The sequence below is a fragment of the Pongo abelii genome, chromosome 7 (genome assembly GCF_028885655.2).
Source record: "Pongo abelii isolate AG06213 chromosome 7, NHGRI_mPonAbe1-v2.0_pri, whole genome shotgun sequence".
NCBI lineage: Eukaryota > Metazoa > Chordata > Mammalia > Primates > Hominidae > Pongo > Pongo abelii.
This window is the reverse complement of record NC_071992.2, coordinates 32,781,112-32,801,663: the sequence shown is the minus strand read 5'-3', so window position 1 is coordinate 32,801,663 and position 20,552 is coordinate 32,781,112.

The following is a 20,552-nucleotide window of genomic DNA, read 5'->3' as shown; positions in this document are numbered from 1 at the left end:
ACACTGCTGCACTCCAGCCTGGGTGACAGAGCGAGACTCTGTCTTAAAGAAATAAATAAACAAAATAAAATCTGTCAATCAGGAAACCTTGCCTAAAATTAAAAAACAGTCAGGTGCAGTTGTTCATGCCTATAATCCCACCATTTTAGGAGGCCAAGGAAGGAGGATCACCTGAGCCTAGGAGTTTATAACCAGCCTGAGCAACATAGTGAGATCCTATCTCTACAAAAACAACAAAATTAGCCGAGTGAGATGGCACACACCTGTGGTACTAGCTACTTGGGAGGCTGAGGCAGGAGGATTGCTTGAGCCCAGGAGGTCAAAGTGACAGTGAGCTGTAATCATGCCACTGCACTCTAGCCTGGGCAACAGAGCCAGACCCATCTCCAAAAATAATTTTCATTAAGCTAAATTTTAAAACAATTTAAAACTACATGTTGAAACAGCACACCATGTACCCAACTCTATCAACCTGAGACTCACCAACACCAAGACACATTCTTTAAAAATTACCAGACTTGAAAAATGTCCCTGTCTGACAGCTTTGAAGAGAGCAGTGGTTCTCCTAGCACGCAGCTGGAGATCTGAGAACGGGCAGACTGCCTCCTCAAGTGGGTCCCTGACTCCTGACCCCCGAGCAGCCTAACTGGGAGGCACCCCCCAGCAGGGGCAGACTGACACCTCACACGGCCGGGTACTCCAACAGACCTGCAGCTGAGGGTCCTGTCTGTTAGAAGGAAAACTAACAAACAGAAAGGACATCCACACCAAAAACCCATCTGTACATCACCATCATCAAAGACCAAAAGTAGATAAAACCACAAAGATGGGGAAAAAACAGAGCAGAAAAACTGGAAATTCTAAGAAGCAGAGTGCCTCTCCTCCTCCAAAGGAACGCAGTTCCTCACCAGCAACGGAACAAAGCTGGACGCAGAATGACTTTGATGAGCTGAGAGAAAAAGGCTTCAGATGATCAAATTACTCCGAGCTACGGGAGGATATTCAAACCAAAGGCAAAGAAGTTGAAAACTTTGAAAAAAATTTAGAAGAATGTATAACTAGAATAACCAATACAGAGAAGTGCTTAAAGGAGCTGATGGAGCTGAAAACCAAGGCTCGAGAACTAGGTGAAGAATGCAGAAGCCTCAGGAGCCGATGCGATCAACTGGAAGAAAGGGTATCAGCGATGGAAGATGAAATGAATGAAATGAAGTGAGAAGGGAAGTTTAGAGAAAAAAGAATAAAAAGAAACGAGCAAAGCCTCCAAGAAATATGGGACTATGTGAAAAGACCAAATCTACGTCTGATTGGTGTACCTGAAAGTGATGGGGAGAATGGAACCAAGTTGGAAAACACTCTGCAGGATGTTATCCAGGAGAACTTCCCCAATCTAGCAAGGCAGGCCAACATTCAGACTCAGGAAATACAGAGAACGCCACAAAGATACTCCTCGAGAAGAGCAACTCCAAGACAAATAATTGTCAGATTCACCAAAGTTGAAACGAAGGAAAAAATGTTAAGGGCAGCCAGAGAGAAAGGTCGGGTTACCCTCAAAGGGAAGCCCATCAGACTAATAGCGGATCTCTCAGCAGAAACTCTACAAGCCAGAAGAGAGTGGGGACCAATATTCAACATTCTTAAAGACAAGAATTTTCAACCCGGAATTTCATATCCAGCCAAACTAAGCTTCATAAGTGAAGGAGAAATAAAATACTTTACAGACAAGCAAATGCTGAGAGATTTTGTCACCACCAGGCCTGCCCTAAAAGAGCTCTTGAAGGAAGCGCTACACGTGGAAAGGAACAACCAGTACCAGCTGCTGCAAAATCATGCCAAAATGTAAAGACCATCGAGACTAGGAAGAAACTGCATCAACTAACGAGCAAAATAACCAGCTAACATCATAATGACAGGATCAAATTCACACATAACAATATTAACTTTAAATGTAAATGGACTAAATGCTCCAATTAAAAGACACAGACTGGCAAATTGGATAAAGGGTCAAGACCCATCAGTGTGCTGTATTCAGGAAACCCATCTCACGTGCAGAGACACACATAGGCTCAAAATAAAAGGATGGAGGAAGATCTACCAAGCAAATGGAAAGCAAAAAAAGGCAGGGGTTGCAATCCTAGTCTCTGATAAAACAGACTTCAAACCAACAAAGATCAAAAGAGGCAAAGAAGGCCATTACATAATGGTAAAGGGATTAATTCAACAAGAAGAGCTAACTATTCTAAATATATATGCACCCAATACAGGAGCACCCAGATTCATAAAGCAAGTCCTGAGTGACCTACAAAGAGACTTAGACTTCCACACATTAATAATGGGAGACTTTAACACCCCACTGTCAACATTAGACAGATCAATGAGACAGAAAGTCAACAAGGATACCCAGGAATTGAACTCAGCTCTGACCAAGTGGACCTAATAGACATCTACAGAACTCTCCACCCCAAATCAACAGAATATACATTTTTTTCAGCACCACACCACACCTATTCCAAAATTGACCACATACTTGGAAGTAAAGCTCTCCTCAGCAAATGTAAAAGAACAGAAATTATAACAAACTATCCCTCAGATCACAGTGCAATCAAACTGGAACTCAGGACTAAGAATCTCACTCAAAACCGCTCAACTACATGGAAACTGAACAACCTGCTCCTGAATGACTACTGGGTACATAACGAAATGAAGGCAGAAATAAAGATGTTCTTTGAAACCAACGAGAACAAAGACACAACACACCAGAGTCTCTCGGATGCATTCAAAGCAGTGTGTAGAGGGAAATTTATAGCACTAAATGCCCACAAGAGAAAGCAGGAAAGATCCAAAATTAACACCCTAACATCACAATTAAAAGAACTAGAAAAGCAAGAGCAAACACATTCAAAAGCTAGCAGAAGGCAAGAAATAACTAAAATCAGAGCAGAACTGAAGGAAATAGAGACACAAAAAACCCTTCAAAAAATTAATGAATCCAGGAGCTGGTTTTTTGAAAGGATCAACAAAATTGATAGACTGCTAGCAAGACTAATAAAGAAAAAAAGAGAGAAGAATCAAATAGATGCAATAAAAAATGATAAAGGGGATATCACCACCGATCCCACAGAAATACAAACTACCATCAGAGAATACTACAAACACCTCTACGCAAATAAACTGAAAATCTAGAAGAAATGGATAAATTCCTCGACACATACATGCTCCCAAGACTAAACCAGGAAGAAGTTGAATCTCTGAATAGACCAATAACAGGGGCTGAAATTGTGGCAATAATCAATAGCTTACCAACCAAAAAGAGTCCAGGACGAGATGGATTCACAGCCGAATTCTACCAGAGGTACAAGGAGGAACTGGTACCATTCCTTCTGAAACTATTCCAATCAATAGAAAAAGAGGGAATCCTCCCTAACTCATTTTATGAGGCCAGCATCATCCTGATACCAATGCCGGGCAGAGACACAACCAAAAAAGAGAATTTTAGACCAATATCCTTGATGAACATTGATGCAAAAAGCCTCAATAAAATACTGGCAAACCGAATCCAGCAGCACATCAAAAAGCTTATCTACCATGATCAAGTGGGCTTCATCCCTGGGATGCAAGGCTGGTTCAATATATGCAAATCAATAAATGTAATCCAGCATATAAACAGAAGCAAAGACAAAAACCACATGATTATTTCAAGAGATGCAGAAAAGGCCTCTGACAAAATTCAACAACCCTTCATGCTAAAAACTCTCAACAAATTAGGTATTGATGGGACGTATCTCAAAATAATAAGAGCTATCTATGACAAACCCACAGCCAATATCATACTGAGTGGGCAAAAACTGGAAGCATTCCCTTTGAAAACTGGCACAAGACAGGGATACCCTCTCTCACCACTCCTATTCAACATAGTGTTGGAAGTTCTGGCCAGGGCAATTAGGCAGGAGAAGGAAATAATGGGTCTTCAATTAGGAAAAGAGGAAGTCAAATTGTCCCTGTTTGCAGATGACATGATTGTGTATCTAGAAAACCCCATCATCTCAGCCCAAAATCTCCTTAAGCTGATAAGCAACTTCAGCAAAGTTTCAGGATACAAAATCAATGTACAAAAAATCACAAGCATTCTTATCCACCAATAACAGACAAACAGAGAGCCAAATCATGAGTGAACTCCCATTCACAATTGCTTCAAAGAGAATAAAATACTTAGGAATCCATCTTACAAGGGACGTGAAGGACCTCTTCAAGGAGAACTACAAACCACTGCTCAATGAAATAAAAGAGGATACAAACAAACGGAAGAACATTCCATTCTCATGGGTAGGAAGAATCAATATCGTGAAAATGGCCATACTGCCCAAGGTAATTTATAGATTCAATGCCATCCCCATCAAGCTACCAATGACTTTCTTCACAGAATTGGAAAAAACTACTTTCAAGTTCATATGGAACCAAAAAAGAGCTTGCATTGCCAAGTCAATCCTCAGCCAAAAGAACAAAGCCAGAGGCATCACACTACCTGACTTCAAACTATACTACAAGGCTACAGTAACCAAAACAGCATGGTACTGGTACCAAAACAGAGATATAGATCAATGGAACAGAACAGAGCCCTCAGAAATAACGCCGCACATCTACAACTATCTGATCTTTGACAAACCTGAGAAAAACAAGCAATGGGGAAAGGATTCCCTATTTAATAAATGGTGCTGGGAAAACTGGCTAGCCATATGTAGAAAGCTGAAACTGGATCCCTTCCTTACACTTATACAAAAATCAATTCAAGATGGATTAAAGACTTAAACGTTAGACCGAAAACCATAAAAACCCTAGAAGAAAACCTAGGCAATACCACTCAGGACATAGGCATGGGCAAGGACTTCATGTCTAAAACACCAAAAGCAATGGCAACAAAAGCCAAAATTGACAAATGGGATCTAATTAAACTAAAGAGCTTCTGCACAGCAAAAGAAACTACCATCAGAGTGAACAGGCAACCTACAAAATGGGAGAAAATTTTCGCAACCTACTCATCTGACAAAGGGCTAATATCCAGAATCTACAATGAACTCCAACAAATTTACAAGAAAAAAACAAACAACCCCGTCAAAAAGTGGGCGAAGGACATGAACAGACACTTCTCAAAAGAAGACATTTATGCAGCCAAAAAACACATGAAGAAATGCTCATCATCACTGGCCATCAGAGAAATGCAAATCAAAACCACAATGAGATACCATCTCACACCAGTTAGAATGGCAATCATTAAAAAGTCAGGAAACAACAGGTGCTGGAGAGGATGTGGAGAAATAGGAAGACTTTTACACTGTTGGTGGGACTGTAAACTAGTTCAACCATTGTGGAAGTCAGTGTGGCGATTCCTCAGGGATCTAGAACTAGTAATACCATTTGACCAAGCCATCCCATTACTGGGTATATACCCAAAGGACTATAAATCATGCTGCTACAAAGACACATGCACACGTATGTTTATTGCAGCATTATTCACAATAGCAAAGACTTGGAACCAACCCAAATATCCAACAATGATAGACTGGATTAAGAAAATGTGGCACATATACACCACGGAATACTATGCAGCCATAAAAAATGATGAGTTCATGTCCTTTGTAGGGACATGGAAGAAATTGGAAATCATCATTCTCAGTAAACTATCACAAGAACAAAAAACCAAACACCGCATATTCTCACTCATAAGTGGGAATTGAACAATGAGAACACATGGACACAGGAAGGGGAACATCACACGCTGGGGACTGTTGTGGGGTGGGGGGAGGAGGGGAGGGATAGCATTGGGGGATATACCTAATGCTAGATGACGAGTTAGTGGGTGCAGCGCACCAGCATGGCACATGTATACATATGTAACAAACCTGCACATTGTGCACATGTACCCTAAAACTTAAAGTATAATAATAATTAAAAAAAACAAATTACCAGACTTTAAGAAAAAATTATTTGGACATCGAGGCAAAAAACAACAAGGGATGGAAAGAAAGAAAATTAGATGATCATCAAACTTTTGTCAGCAATGGTTTATACCAAAAGAAAATGGAATAACATATTTAAAACACTCAAGGAAAGAAAATGTGAGTCAAAGATTTTATATGCAATAAAACTGATTTTTAAGTATAAAGGAGTATAGGCAAACTATTATTAACACACAAAGATTTGGAGTTTCTTGTATGTTATTCTCATGGGCTCTTCCTGTAGAATCTACTAAAGAACAAGCTTCAAACAGCCAAAATAACTAGAAAGACACAGAGAAGGACCGTGAGGACTCAAATATCCTGGTGTTACATTTTGAGTAGGTATTTCCTCATTCATTATCCTAGAAACTTAGGGGATGGTTTCAATATTGAAACTCAGTAGTCAGAACAATTTTGTATTATTCCTTTGAAACTTTTCCTTTTTTTTTTTTTTTATTCTCTTTCTGAAACTCCTAAATGTCAGTCCCAATTCAGGGACTCCCAATTTAGGGACTCCTAAATGTCAGTCCCGATTCTCATTTAGGATGCCAATGGCAAACCTCAGGTTGTGGCCTGGGCTTCTGACTGATTGGCTGTGAATCAGGGTTCCAATGACTCCCTCCTCAGGCTCAATTAGTTTGCTAGAGCAGATCATAGAACTAAGGAAAACACTTTACTTCCATTTATCAGTTTATTTTATTTTATTTTTTCAGATGGAGTCCCACTGTGTTGCCCAGGCTGGAGTGCAGTGGCGCAATCTCGGCTCACTGCAACCTCTGCCTCCTGGGTTCTAGCGATTCTCCTGCCTCAGCCTCCCAAGTAGCTGGGACTACATGCCCAGCTAATTTTTGTGTGTGTGTGTGTGTGTTTTTAGTAGAGATGGTGTTTCACCATGTTGGCCAGGCTGGTCTCGAACTCCTGACCTCAGGTGATCCATGTACCCTAGCCTCCCAAAGTGCTGGGATAACAGGTGTGAGCTACTGCACCCCGCCCATTTATCAGTTTATTATAAAGGGTATTTCAAAGGATACAGAGAAACAGCCAGATGGAAGAGATGCACAGGACAAGGTGTGTGGGAAGGGCTGAGCTTCCATGCCCTCTCTGGGTGCACCATCCTCCAAAACCCCCCATGTCTTTAGCTATCCAGAAGATCACTAAACCCAGGCCTTTTGGGCTTTTTAGGAGGCGTCATTATGTTAGCAGGACTAATTACATCGTCGACTATTAAACATCTCTCCCCTCTCTGGAGGTCGGGGGTGGGACTGCAAGTTCCAACCTTCTAATCACATGATTGGTTCCCCTGGCACCAGCCGCCATCCTGGGAGTATGCAGGAGTCCGCCAAGGGCCACATTTTAGACCAAAAGATGCTCCCATCATCTGGGAAATTCCAAGAAATATAGGAGCTCTGTGTCAGACACTCCTATCACCTCCTATCACTCAGGGAATGACAAAGATGTTAGGAGCTCTGTGTCGGGAACTGGGGGTCAAAGACCAAATATTAGAACAAAAGATTCTCCTAGCACCCCTATCTACAAGGGTTTTAGGAACTATATATCAGAAAACAAGGACAAAGACCAAATATATATTTCACAATGTCAGGGTAGTATTACAAGAGTTTTCATTGTATAATTACTTGTGTATTTCTTTTGTATATACCTTTCGTGAGGGCAGAAATATAGTCATTCACTCGTATATCTTCAGGCACTCACACAGGGCCTTGCATATAGTAAATCCTCCATTCATTCATTCATTCATTATTTTGAAATGTCTTCCTTCATTTTCTTGAATTCTCCCCATCCTTGACGGTATAACTACAAAGCATTTCCTAATTATTCTAACTATGTTACTGATGACCTGGACCTGTAATATTATAATTACTTTTTATGAGTACATCATTTGTCTCTCCAACTCTACTGTAAGGTCTTGGCATTTCATTCATTCATTCACTCATCCACAAACACTTAGTGAAAACAGCCTATGTAAATTATAGTACCAGCTACTGTTAGAGTGACAAGGATACATGATACATGTCTCTATATCCCAAACTCTGCCATTTGAGTTAAAGAGATAGCACAAATTGTACTATAATATATAATGTAATAAATATCGTGGAAGAGTTAGAATGTGCAAGAAAGAAAATTTAGCTGGAGAGACCAGGAAAGCCTTTGTAAAGGAGGTAGACTTTAAGCTCCTATTCCACCATAGCATCTATCATGGGGGAGCAAATATTTGTTGGTGGTGATGGTAATAGCTCCTTCAAGGGTTAGCAATAATTTATCAGCTACTATGGTTAAGTTGTCTTCTCTGTCATAAGCCTTGGGAGGCAGTCAGGGCAGAGGCAACATAATTCTCCCATCTCATCTCTTCTGTGTAATTTTTTTTTTTTTTTTAGACAGGGTCTCACCCTGTCACCCAGGCTGGAGTACAGTGGCATGATCATGGCTCACTGCAGCCTCAACTTCCTAGGCTCAGGTAATCCTTCCTATCTCAGCCTCTTGAGTATCTGGGACTACAGGCATGTGCCACAACGACCCAGCGAATTTTTGTATTTTGTAATTTTGGTACAAATGAGATTTCACCATGTTACCCAGGCTGGTCTCAAACTCCCGGGCTCAAGCAGTCCACCCACCTTGGCATCCCAAAGTGCTGAAATTACAGGGGTGAGCCACCACGCCGGGTCTTGTGTCTGTAACTTATTTTCTTTTCCCCCTTTCTTTCTTTCTTTCTTTTCTTTCTTTCTTTCTTTTCTTTCTTTCTTTCTTTTCTCTTTCTTCCTTTCTCTCTTTCTTCCTTCTTTCTTTCTTTCTCTTCCTTCCTTCCTTCTTTTTTTTTTGACATGGAATCTCACTCCATCGCCCAGGCTGAAGTGCAGTGGTGTGATCTTGGCTCACTGCAACCTCTGCCTCCTTGGTTCAAGCAATTCTGCTGCCTCATCCTCCCGAGTAGCTGGGACTACAGGTGCACATCACCATGCCTGGCTTATTTTTGTTTTTTTTTAGTAGAGACGGGGTTTCACCATATTGGCCAGGCTGGTCTTGAACTCCTGACCTCGTGATCCACCTGCCTTGGACTCCCAAAGTGTTGGAATTACAGGCGTGAGCCACCGCGCCCGGACTTTTTTTTTTTTTTTTTTTTTGGCAAAGTCTCACTCTCTTACCCAAGCTGGAGTGCAGTGGCACAATCTTGGCTCAGTGCAACCTCCACCTCCAAGTCTCAAGCAATCTTCCCACCTCAGCCTCTGGAGTCGCTGGAACTACAGGTGCATGCCACCATGCCCAGCTAATTTTTGTCTGTATTTTTTAACTACTGTTTTATGAAGTATTCCTGAGGCTGCAGCAAGGCATCCTCTAAGCAGCTTACTCTGTACCTTTTCTGAACCTGTATACACCTCTATTTTTGCATGCATACAAAAATATAGCATAGGTGTTATTAATTCATAAGCTCCAGGAAAAGGACCATGTACTATTCACCATGATATGTCTCTCCCTAATGAAATGCCTGGCAGATCATAGGTGTGCAGCATACGTTTGCCGAGTAAGTGAAGGTCACTTATCCAACTGTGTCTTATAGCAAAAGTTAATTCTCATTCTGGATAATTTCTAAGAGCTGACCTTTGGTTTTGTTGGTTTTTTACAAAACTTTTGTTATACGTGTGGTCATCTGGGGTGTCTATAAATCAGGCCTTAAACTAGATGGGTGCTCATAAATTCTCAGATCTGTATCCACTGTTCTATTAATATTTGCTTTGTGTTTCTGTAAATAAGCATGATGTGGCAATTCATCCACTGTGAAGCAAAGGACAGAATTGCTACCCCTTCCTTTATACCACTGATATTAAAAGGTGGACACATTAATCATGATGGCAATAAATACCAGGGAATACAAGCATGGGCCCAGAAGAAGGCTTCCAGCACTGAGGAATCACAAAACACACACACACACACACACACACACACACACCACACACACACACGAAAGACTCCTTATCACCTCCAATTCCAAAGGTGCGATGCAAAGACATACTGGCTTGACCCTGCTGTTTTCCATATGTCTCTCATTTGTTCTCCTCCCTCATCCAGAGGACCAACTGCTCAATTAATTAGGGAAGTCTCTTGGAAAAGCTGAAAGATGCACCACTATGATAATCACCCTCTTTGGTCATGGTAGGGGAAATTTTGGGTTTCTCCTCTCAGATCCCTTTGGATTCTTTTTACCATTTCTAAGGACACTCCCCCCAGCTTCTGTGTCCTTTTGCTTTTGACAGCACACTCCAGTGACTCTCTTTAGAGCATTTCCCAAGGACTGCAAGAGCTGATTTGTCCACATTTACAGAGAGGCAGTTGTGCCTGGGGGTTACCACTCCCTGGATGGGCCTATAGCCAATGACTAGTGTGGTATGGGTGTGTGTGTGTGTGTAAGCCCATCTTCCTAGTCTTGAGATGGTTGACCTTCAAAGGTAATTTTCACTCCAGTGGTTCCAACAGGAACATGCTGATGCTGAGACTTTGCCCCTGATTGCACACTTGCTTCATTTCTTCCACTTGCATGTCCTGCTTCCCCATTTTCTTATGGGTTTCTCCTGGGAGCACCTCATAATTAAATCATTTACTCACAAATCCTTGTCTCAGTGTCTGCTTTTGGGGAACTGAGCTTAAGGCAGTTGGTTCTAACAAGGGCCCTAGGAAGCCGATTCTGGCATGGGCTTCTGGAGCTGGGCCACTTGCCTGCCATATGGCAACTGGGACTCCCTCCCTGGTGGGCTAAGTGGAGGGTTGATAACCCCTGCCACATTGTAGAACTGCAAACACTTTCACTGTGGCGAAATGGGATGTGACACAGAAGGACAAGAGGCACTGGTGTCTATAATGTCTCTGTTGTTTGAGAAGTAGGAGGGAAATGGTAACTGAAAGAACTGTGAAATTAGTTGATTGTTTCTGGGCATCTGATATGATCTGGTTTTGTGTCCCCACCCAAAATCTCATCTTGAATTGTAATCTGAATTGTAATTCCTACATGTTGGGGAAGGGACCTGTGGGAGGTGATTAGATCATGGGAGCAGGTCCCCCCAACCCATGCTGTTCTCATGATAATGAGTGAGTTTCACAAGATCTGATGGTTTTATAAGCTTCTGGCATTTCGCCCTGCTGACACTCCTCTCTTCTGCCGCCATGTGAAGAAGGACATGTTTGCTTCCCCTTCCACCATGGTTGTAGGTTTCCTGAGGCCTCCCCAGCCACGTTGAACTGTGAGTCAATTAAATCTCTTTCCTTTATAAATTACCCAGTCTCAGGTACGTCTTTTTTAGCAGTGTGAGAATGGACAAATACAGCATTGCTGAGGCATTGAAGAGAAAATGATAGGCTCAGGTGTGAAAGTCAGAAGGGCTCTGAAACACCACTTAAAGACACATTCATTTCCAGAAACGAGAAGACACAGTGTGCTGAAGACCAGACCCTGAATTGTAGGAGCAACAGAACTTCAGAGAAGGCTGAATTTGCAGTCTCGTCAAGTCTCCTAAGCCAGAGGCAAGGCCTTGTCAGGGAAGGAGTGTGAACTTGAGATTTGGGATGACAACATCCAGGTGAATGCACTTGAGAACCTTGAACCATCTGGGTCTGCAAAAGGGACCATTTCCCCTTGCTAGAGGATAGAGATGCCCGCTCCTCCCCGCCCCACCCTTCCCACCGCTTGCCTGGAGACTATGTAGAGGCCTCAAATGTGGCAGATGACTTGTGCTCCTCAAGACAATACTTACCCTCCCCAAGTTCAGCAGCTGCCTCCCCTCCTGGCCACTAGACCAATAATGCGGCATAAGTCTCACTCTGGCCTGTTTGGGAAAGTGCTGGCCCTGCCAGGAAAAGAAAGGGAGTGGGCCCCAGAAAAGTCTCAAGGCTTGGCAGATATGTCCAGGAGTAGGTCTTGAGGGTGCTAGAACAAGTTGGGGGCAGTCTGCTAAGCTGGGTAAAGGAGATTTTCAATATGAGGGCATTATCCTGTGACTTGGGATTCATGTCCAATCTCTTAGCAAAGTGATAAGAGTGGAATTTAAAAAGCTTGGAGACTAGGCACAGTGGCTCATGCCTGTAATCCCAGTGCTTTGGGAGGCCAAGGTAGGAGGATCACTTGAAGCCAGCAGTTCAAGACCAGCCTAGGAAACAAAGTGAGAACCCATCTCTACAAAAAAAAAAAAAAAAAAAAAAGAAACTTTTTGAAATTAGTCTGGCATGGTGGCAAATGCCTGTAGTCCCAGCTTTCAGGAGGCTGAGGTGGGAGGATCGCTTGAGCCCCGGAGGTTGAGGCTGCAGTGAACGATGCGTGTACCACTGCACTCCAGCCTGGGTGACAGAGCGAGACCCTGTCTCTAAAAAGTACATAAATACATAAAAAGACCCAGAGAAGAGAACCTGTCAGAATGAGTTTATTTAAGACTCGTGGACCCACCAGCTGTCTTTGTTCCTTGCAAGGGCCCCAAGCACCCTACTGTCACTTACACAATAAGGAATGTGCTAATGAGAGGGGCACCGCACTCTCCAGACACTCAGTTGTGGGTCCCTCCATTGCCTAGAGCTGACAGTTTCAGGTGCCATTATGAAACTCTTCTCCCTAATGGGGATAAGATTGTGGAATAATAGATGCCAACTGGTAGCTCTTAACCACCAGAGACAAGATGAACTTAGTTACCATATTGGTTGGCAAGACTGGAATCATTCGTGGATGGGCCAGCTCATTGGTGTGAACCACAAATGGACTGGGTTGCACTATAGTTTCATGCAGGAGTGGTTCTGAAAGACAGTGATGAAGGAAAATCCTCCCAGTGGGCTGAGCTTCATGCAGTTCATCCTATTATGCACCTTGTGTGGAGGGAGATTAAGTGTTCTGGAAAAAGGATATCAAGGACTCTTGGACAGAGAGATACCGAGTTGCAGAAAAGGGCAGTAGGAAGAGTCTACTCCAGCATGGAGGAATAGTTTCATATTGACATTGTTTAGAATTGCCACTGCACAGTAATCATACCACACTGGCTGACTTGTAGGCATTTTTATTATTTGTAAATTCTCTGCAGACAATACTCACCTTTCTTGCCTGCACAAGAGTGGACCACTTCCATCACCATCCCCCTGGCTCGCCACTGCTCAGAAGCTCTGATGAATAATTCACTTGGTTGGTGAGAGGGTTGGAAGAAGCAAGACTGGGAACATGAAAGCTTGGAGGTCTATTGGAGTAGGCTCAAAGTGTGAGGATCTTTGTATGCCTACCAGAGTGGATCAGTTGCCGAAGAGGCATTAAACAACTCAGGGCTTCCCTAGACAGCCTGTATTCCTGACCACCTGTGCCTGAACAAAGATAGACTCCCCTCTTCAGTGCTGATTTAGCTATTGTTGCTGCTAAATGTCTTGTCTATCAGTGGCAGAGACTGACACATCTCTTAATATAATACGGTACTTTCCCTTAAGGAGACCAGCCAGCCCCATTGTGGCAAGTAGATCACCCCAGATTCCTTCTACCCTGAAAAGGGCAGCGATTGATCTTGACTAAGATTGACAATTCTCTGGATCTGACTTCGTTGCCCATAATACCACAGGATCCCACATAACACAGCTATAGACCAAGGAACCCACCTAACAGTGAAGGAGTCACAGCACGGGCCCATGACCACAAGATCCATTGATCATACCACAGACTACATCATTCAAGTATGGCTGGCTTGAGAGAGCACTGGAATGCTCTTAAAGATGCAACTATGGGGCTGGGTGCAGTGGCTCACACCTGTAATTCCAGCATTTTGGGAGGCCAAGGCAGGAGGATTGCTTGAGCCCAGAATTTTAAGACCAGCCTGGGCAAGATAGCGAGACCCCATCTCTACAAAAGAATGAAAAAAAATAGCCAGGCATGGTGATGCACAGGCCTGTAGTCCCAGCTACCAGGGAGGCTGAGGTGGGAGATCACTTGAGCCTGGGAGATTGAGGCTGCAGTCAGCTGTGATTGCACCACCTCACTCCAGCATGGGACAGAGCAAGACCCTGTCTCAAAAACAAACAAACAAAAACAAAAGATGCAACTATGGCACTAGCTAAGAGATGATTGGCAAGGTCAGGGCTCTGTTTTTCAGGAGATTATATATACCTTAAACTAGTGGCCAGTATATGATATTATGCCCCATAGGTAGAGCAGACGGGCGCAGAAACCAAAGAGTGAAAATAGAAGTAGTACTGCTATCAGTTTTAAGTGAACCCCCTGGGGAATCTTTCTTGTCTCTACAGGTTTAGAATCTGTGAGTCTAGATATCCTAGTTGCCAAGAGTGGGAGTGTTTCCATCAGAGGACACCATAAGAGTTCTAATAAACTTAAAGATGTGGCTGCCACATGGTCATATGAAGTTTGCTATGGTTTGAGTGTTTGTCCTCTCTAAAACTCGTGTTGAATTTGGTTGCCCTTGTGATGGTGTTGGAGGTGGAAACTTTGGGAGGTGATTGGGTCATGAGAGTTCCATGCTCATGGTGGGATTAATCTGTTATAATAGGACAAGTTCAGCCCCCTTTTTGCGTCTTTGCCCTTTGACCTTCTGCCATGTGATGACACAACAAGAAAGCTTTTGTCAGGTGCTGGTACCTTGATCTTAGACTTCCCAGCATCCAGAACTGTGAGAAAATACATTTCTGTTTATTATAAATTACCCAGTCTCAGGTATTCTGTTATAGCAACGCAAAACATAGTGAGACTGAGTTCCTTTTGTAATTACTATCCTAGCAGTTAATAATCTAGCAATTGACTCTATTCATCATAAGGAGATAGAGCTGCTGCTACAGAGTGAGGCAAGAGGAATATCTCTGGGACTCAAAGGACCCATTAGGGGCAATTCCTGGTGCTCCTAGGCCAAGTCTTAACTCTAAGTGGGCAATTGCAGCAAAAATGGCCTGGTAAAGTTCTGGTAATTATGTGCTCAGACCCTCTGGTTCACCTCATCAGATAAGCCAACAAGACCAGCAGAAATACTCATCGTATGAAAGAATCTAGAATGAGTGGAAGAAGAGAGATGATGAATAACAGTTATGACCTAAAACCAACTTCAGCACTGGGAGCTTCAGATGATCTCACCAACATCCCTCTGGTAAGTTTCCCGCCCCTAGCAGAAATGTGATGACCAACCACCATCATGAAGCACTTCTAACAGGATGGAATGAACTTAAGTGAAACTCAAGTAGGCCCATTAGAATGAGCGACTGGTAGTGATTATTGTTGGTGATTTAGCCAAATCCCTTATGATTCCTTTTTTTCTTTTTCTTTTTTCTTTTTTCTTTTTTTTTGTTTTTGTTTTTGTTTTTGAGACAGGATCTTGCTCTGTCACCCAAGCTGGAGTGCAGTGCTACAATCAGGGCTCACTGCAGCCTCAACCTCCTGGGCTCAAGCAACCCTCCTGCCTCAGCCTCTCAAGTAGCTGGGACTACAGGTCCACACATTTACACCTGGCTAACTTTTGTATTTTTTCATAGAGATGGGGTTTTGCCATGCTGCCCGGCTAGTCTTGAACTCCTGGGCTGAAGCAATCTGCCTGCCTCAGCCTCCCAAAGTGCTGGGATTATAGGCATGAGCCACCTCGCCTGGCCCCCCAAGATTCCTTAATTCTGTCTGCTCCTCTCTAATTTTCTGTATTATTGTGTTCTTAATGGCTTGTGCCTGCAACTTTCTTAATACGACTGCCTGAGAGCTACTGGAGCCACTGCCCATTGGAAAGCCCAATGTGCCTGGGAGTTTACATCCCAGGAGAAGCCCTTAACCAGTGACAGACTGGTGAAAGAAAGTGAAAGTCAACCTTGCCTCAAGTTTCCACAGATTCTTAGACCTCCCTATGGGATCATGCTGAGGCTAGTAATACATCTGTGGTAGGCAGAATTCTAAGATGGCAGTGAATGAATGACCCACACCCTTGTATGATCCCCTTCCCTTGAGTGTGTGCAGGACCTGTGAATAGGATGAAATACCACTCCTGTGATTATGTTGCTGTACATGGAAAGAGGGAAAAGATTTTGTAGATGTAATTAAGGTCCCTAATCAGTTGACTTTGAGTTCATAAAAAAGGAAACCATCTGGAGCAGGCCTGATCGACTCAAATGAGTCTTTCAAAGAAGTCTCAGGCCTTTCCTGAGAGTAAAGAGATACTCTTTTGCCTGCCTTGAAGAAACAAGTCGCTGTGAGCCCTACAGCTACAAGGAAATGAATTCTGCCAACAGTCATGTGAGCTTAGAAGAGGACCTCAAGCCTCATATGGGACCACAGCCCCAGATGACACCTTGATTACAGCCTTGTGAGACCCCATGTGGAGAACTCAGTTACACTGCGCCTGGACTTCTGACCTTCAGAAACTGTGACATAATACACCATTATGTCAACCACTAAGTTTGTGGTACATAGCAATAAGAAATTAACATAGTATCTGAATTCTTGCCTTTTCTCAGCTTTCCTTTCCCTGTACTTTATCCACCACTCCCTTACCAGTTTCTCCTGGAAGCATTTCTTTAATAAATCACTTACACATGAATCCCTGACACAGGATGTGCTGCTAGGAGCTCAAACCTATAACAGTCACCTCCCTTCTCAAGTATATCTTCAGCCACTGCTCAAAAATAGCCTCATCTCATTTTCCTCTCTCCATTCCTTTAATTTAATTTTTGTCCTCAAATGCTCTCTTCTTGAAAAGTGTAGCTTTGGAAGTACAGTTAGCTAAGGTCACTTGCTGCCTCATTTAGAACCTGTACAAAAGAAGGACATGACAGTGGAGAACTCTGTCCAAGTCCCCTCTCTTGGCAAAGAATTCTAAGACTGAATTGAAAACAGGCCCATCTAAACCAGGCACAGTGGTATGTACCTGTAGTCCCAGCTGCTTGGGAGGCTGAGGTGGGAGGATTGCTTAAGACTAGGAGTTGCAGACCAGCCTGGGCAACACAGTGAGACCCCCATCTCTAAAAAAAAGAAAAGAAAAAGAGAACAAGCCAATCTAGTCCGTCCCCAGGGGCAATGGCAGAGTTCCATTTGATAACAATATGAGGTATGGAAGTAGACATCAGAATTGTGTCCAGGGAAATTTTCAGTTTGGGCTGCGTTTTACATCTAAAATGGGACATCAAATCAGTGATACTTGTGGCAAGAATCAGAATTCAAGTAACTGAGCAAAGGAAAAGGCAGACACCAATGAAGGGGAGCTTAAGGGACACCCCATCAAAATTGGCCAAGCAAAAGGAAGTAATCTGAGCCAGGCATGATGACTCATGCCTATAATCCCAGCATTTTGGGAGGCCAAGGCTGGAGGATCACTTGAGTTCAAGACCAGCCTGGGCAACAGGGCAAATCCCTGCCTCTACAAAAAACACAAAAATTAGCTGGGCTTACTTAGCAGCATGCATCTATAATCTCAGCTACTCAAGAGGCTGAGGTGGGATGATCACTTAAGCCTGGGAGCTTGAGGCTACAGTGAGCTGTGTTCTCGTCACTGCACTCTGTCTCAACAATGACAACAACAACAAACAGGAAGTAATCTGAGTGAATTACATTTGTAGTAGAAGCCAATTTTCTGAAGTTGGTTTTTACCCACTCCTGGCACATGCTATGTGGGTTAGTTTGATTCATTAAAAGGAGCCAGAATGGGATAAAAAGAAAAACACAGTTGACCTGACTTTCTCTGACTTTTTTTCTAGTTCAGTTTCCCACTCAACATAGGAATTCCTTCAATAGCAACCTTCATAGATCTTCAAACAACTAATTCAATACTGAAGTAATGAAGTATTCATTTTGGGAAACCTCTGATTAGCAGAACCCTATTCTCCATAATGAGCCAAGTCGGCCTCCTATGACTGCCATTTAGTCCTCATTCCAGTCTCTGAAATGGTTGCAGAGAAGTCCATTCTCTCTTCCACTTGCCAAGTGGCAGTCATTGCTTACTCAGCTCCTCTGCTGGCTCAGCCTTGCCCATTTCTGAAACCCATGAAAATGCAGTCTGGCAAGAAATGGGATGCTCTCCCCATTCATGAGTGGACTTTGGAAATGATAAACCAGAAGTGAAGAGAGCCCTGGATGTCTATGTGAGCACTGAGCAGCAGGCTGCCCATGTCCCTTGCCCCCAGCAAACAGACAGCAGACACACTCACACACTGACTGCTCCCTGGATAGCCAGTCTATCTGATTGGTCTACCGAGGTTCTCTGTCTCCATGCAGCTTCCCCACTGGAAATGATGCTTGGTCCTGTTTCCAGCTTGGTAGACTACAATCCAAATTCCCTTCACCAAGTCTATTCCACCCTCTTCCCTTTAAGACTCTTTATATTCCTTGCAATGGCTCTATTTGACAGTCCTCCTTGACTTACAATCCTGGAAACCTACCTGAGCTGAGAGTCATTGCTGCCCAGACATCCTGCCATGATGCCGCGCCCATTGCTCTCAGAATCAAATTTTCCCCTTAAGGTGTACTGCGGACGTAGATTCACCTGGAGTTGCCACATCCCCGTGGACTTGCTGCTGTGTTTGCACACCTTTTCCCCAGGGGGAGTTAATGCACTTGCTGGGTCCTCCACGGCACTGCGCTCTCAGGCCCTGGTTCGTGGATCCCACTAGTTGAAATGTTCCAGCGTGCCATGCAGCTCCAACTGTGAGTTATGACCCAGGAGTGAGAGGAGGTTAGAACTTGAAGGAATCTTAAAGATCATCTTATCCAGTGGTCTTCAACTTATTCTCTGAACCACATACCTCAAGGAAAAATACAAACAATAGTGGGGCATACTGAAACCAGTGAGTTAAAGAAACTATTGACAAACAAATTCTTGAGTTTACAGGACGGTGGAAATTCTTGAGTTTAGAGGATGGCAAAAACAAAACCATTTACTAAAACGCCAAAATTCCCTCTGCTTGTGAGATTTAAGAAACTGGCTGAAATTGGTTGGAACCAATATGGCCAACTAGAGTCTGCACAGAATGAGCTTGCTGATGTCACAGCCCAAATTTCCATCACATGTTTCATGCTAACTCCTCCCAAATTTGCATATGTGATCCATGAAGTAGCATGAAGAGATAACTGTGCATGCCTGAGGACTTTCCTGACTCTACCCTTTCCTTCCACCAATCACCTATGAATCTCCAAATGTACCCCTAAACCTTTTCCTTTCTTTTTTTTTTTTTTTTTTTTTTTGAGAGGGAGTCTCACTCTGTTACCAGGCTGGAATGCAGTGGCACGATCTTGGCTCACTGCAACCTCTGCCTCCTGGGTTAAAGTGATTATCCTGCCCCAGCCTCCTAAGTAGCTGGGATTACAGCCACGCACCACCACACCCAGCTAATTTTTGTATTTCTAGTAGAGACAGGGTTTCACCATGTTGGCCAGGGTGGTCTCAATCTCCTGACCTCGTGATCTACCCACCTTGGCCTCCCAAAGTGCTGGGATTGCAGGTATGAGCCACTGCGCCCGGCCCAAACCTTTTCTAATAAAATTACTACCTTAAAGTTATCACAGGGAGATAGATCCAAGCTACACTCCTGTTTCTTTGTTGCTCACCCTGCAATGAAAAACTTTTGTTTTCTCAAAAAACTGGCGTCATAGTACTGGCTTCTAGCACATCTGGCAGCAAGCGCTTTTGCTCAGTAGCAATATCTTCTTTTTATAGACAAGGAAACAAACCCAGAGGCTAAGTGCCCTGCCAAAAGTCTTACAGCAAGTTTTGATTTAAAACTAATTACATGACACACAGTAGCATTTTGGGTATCATTACTAGTGACATTCATTTGTATCTTTTTTCTATCAACTTATACAAGGAAAACAATGCAAATGTATACAGAAACTAAGGCATTTTGGCAATTTGGTTTTAAACCAGTGTTATAAGCTGGGGGTTTTTTTGTTTGTTTTTTCTTTTGTTTTGTTTTGTTTTTTGAGATGGAGCCTTGCTCTGTCACCTAGGCTGGAGTGTAGTGGCACAATCTTGGCTCACTGCAACCCCTGCCTCCTGGGTTCAAGCGATTTCTCCTGCCTCAGACTCCCTAGTAGCTGGGGTTACAGCACACATCACCACACCTGGCTAATTTTTTGTATTTTTAGTAGAGACAGGGTTTCACCATGTTAGCCAGGCTGGTCTCGAACTCCTGACCTCAGGTGATCCACCTGCTTCGGCCTCCCAAAGTGTTAAGATTACAGGCATGAGACACTGCGCCAGGCCTGAGCTGTATTTTTCTTAAACAGTCTTTTTCAAAGAACAAAATCACATTGTACTACATTTTCCTCATTTTCTTATCTAAAGAGCATAAGATTCTGTTTTAATTAAAGCTAGAGATACAGAATGACCACAAATGATTGAGAGAGAGCAGGACTGAGATTGAAAGATAGAGATGAGACTGGAAAGTTGAGCAGAATTCCTTGAAAGAAGATAGCAGGAGATCTTGGCTGAATGAAAGAAGGGTCTTAAGGAAAATGCAAGAGCACTGATTAGCCTGCTAAGGCTGCCATAACAAAATACCACAGATTGGGCAGCTTCAACAACAGAAATTTGTTTTCTCACAATTCTGGAGTCTGGAAGCCCAGGACCA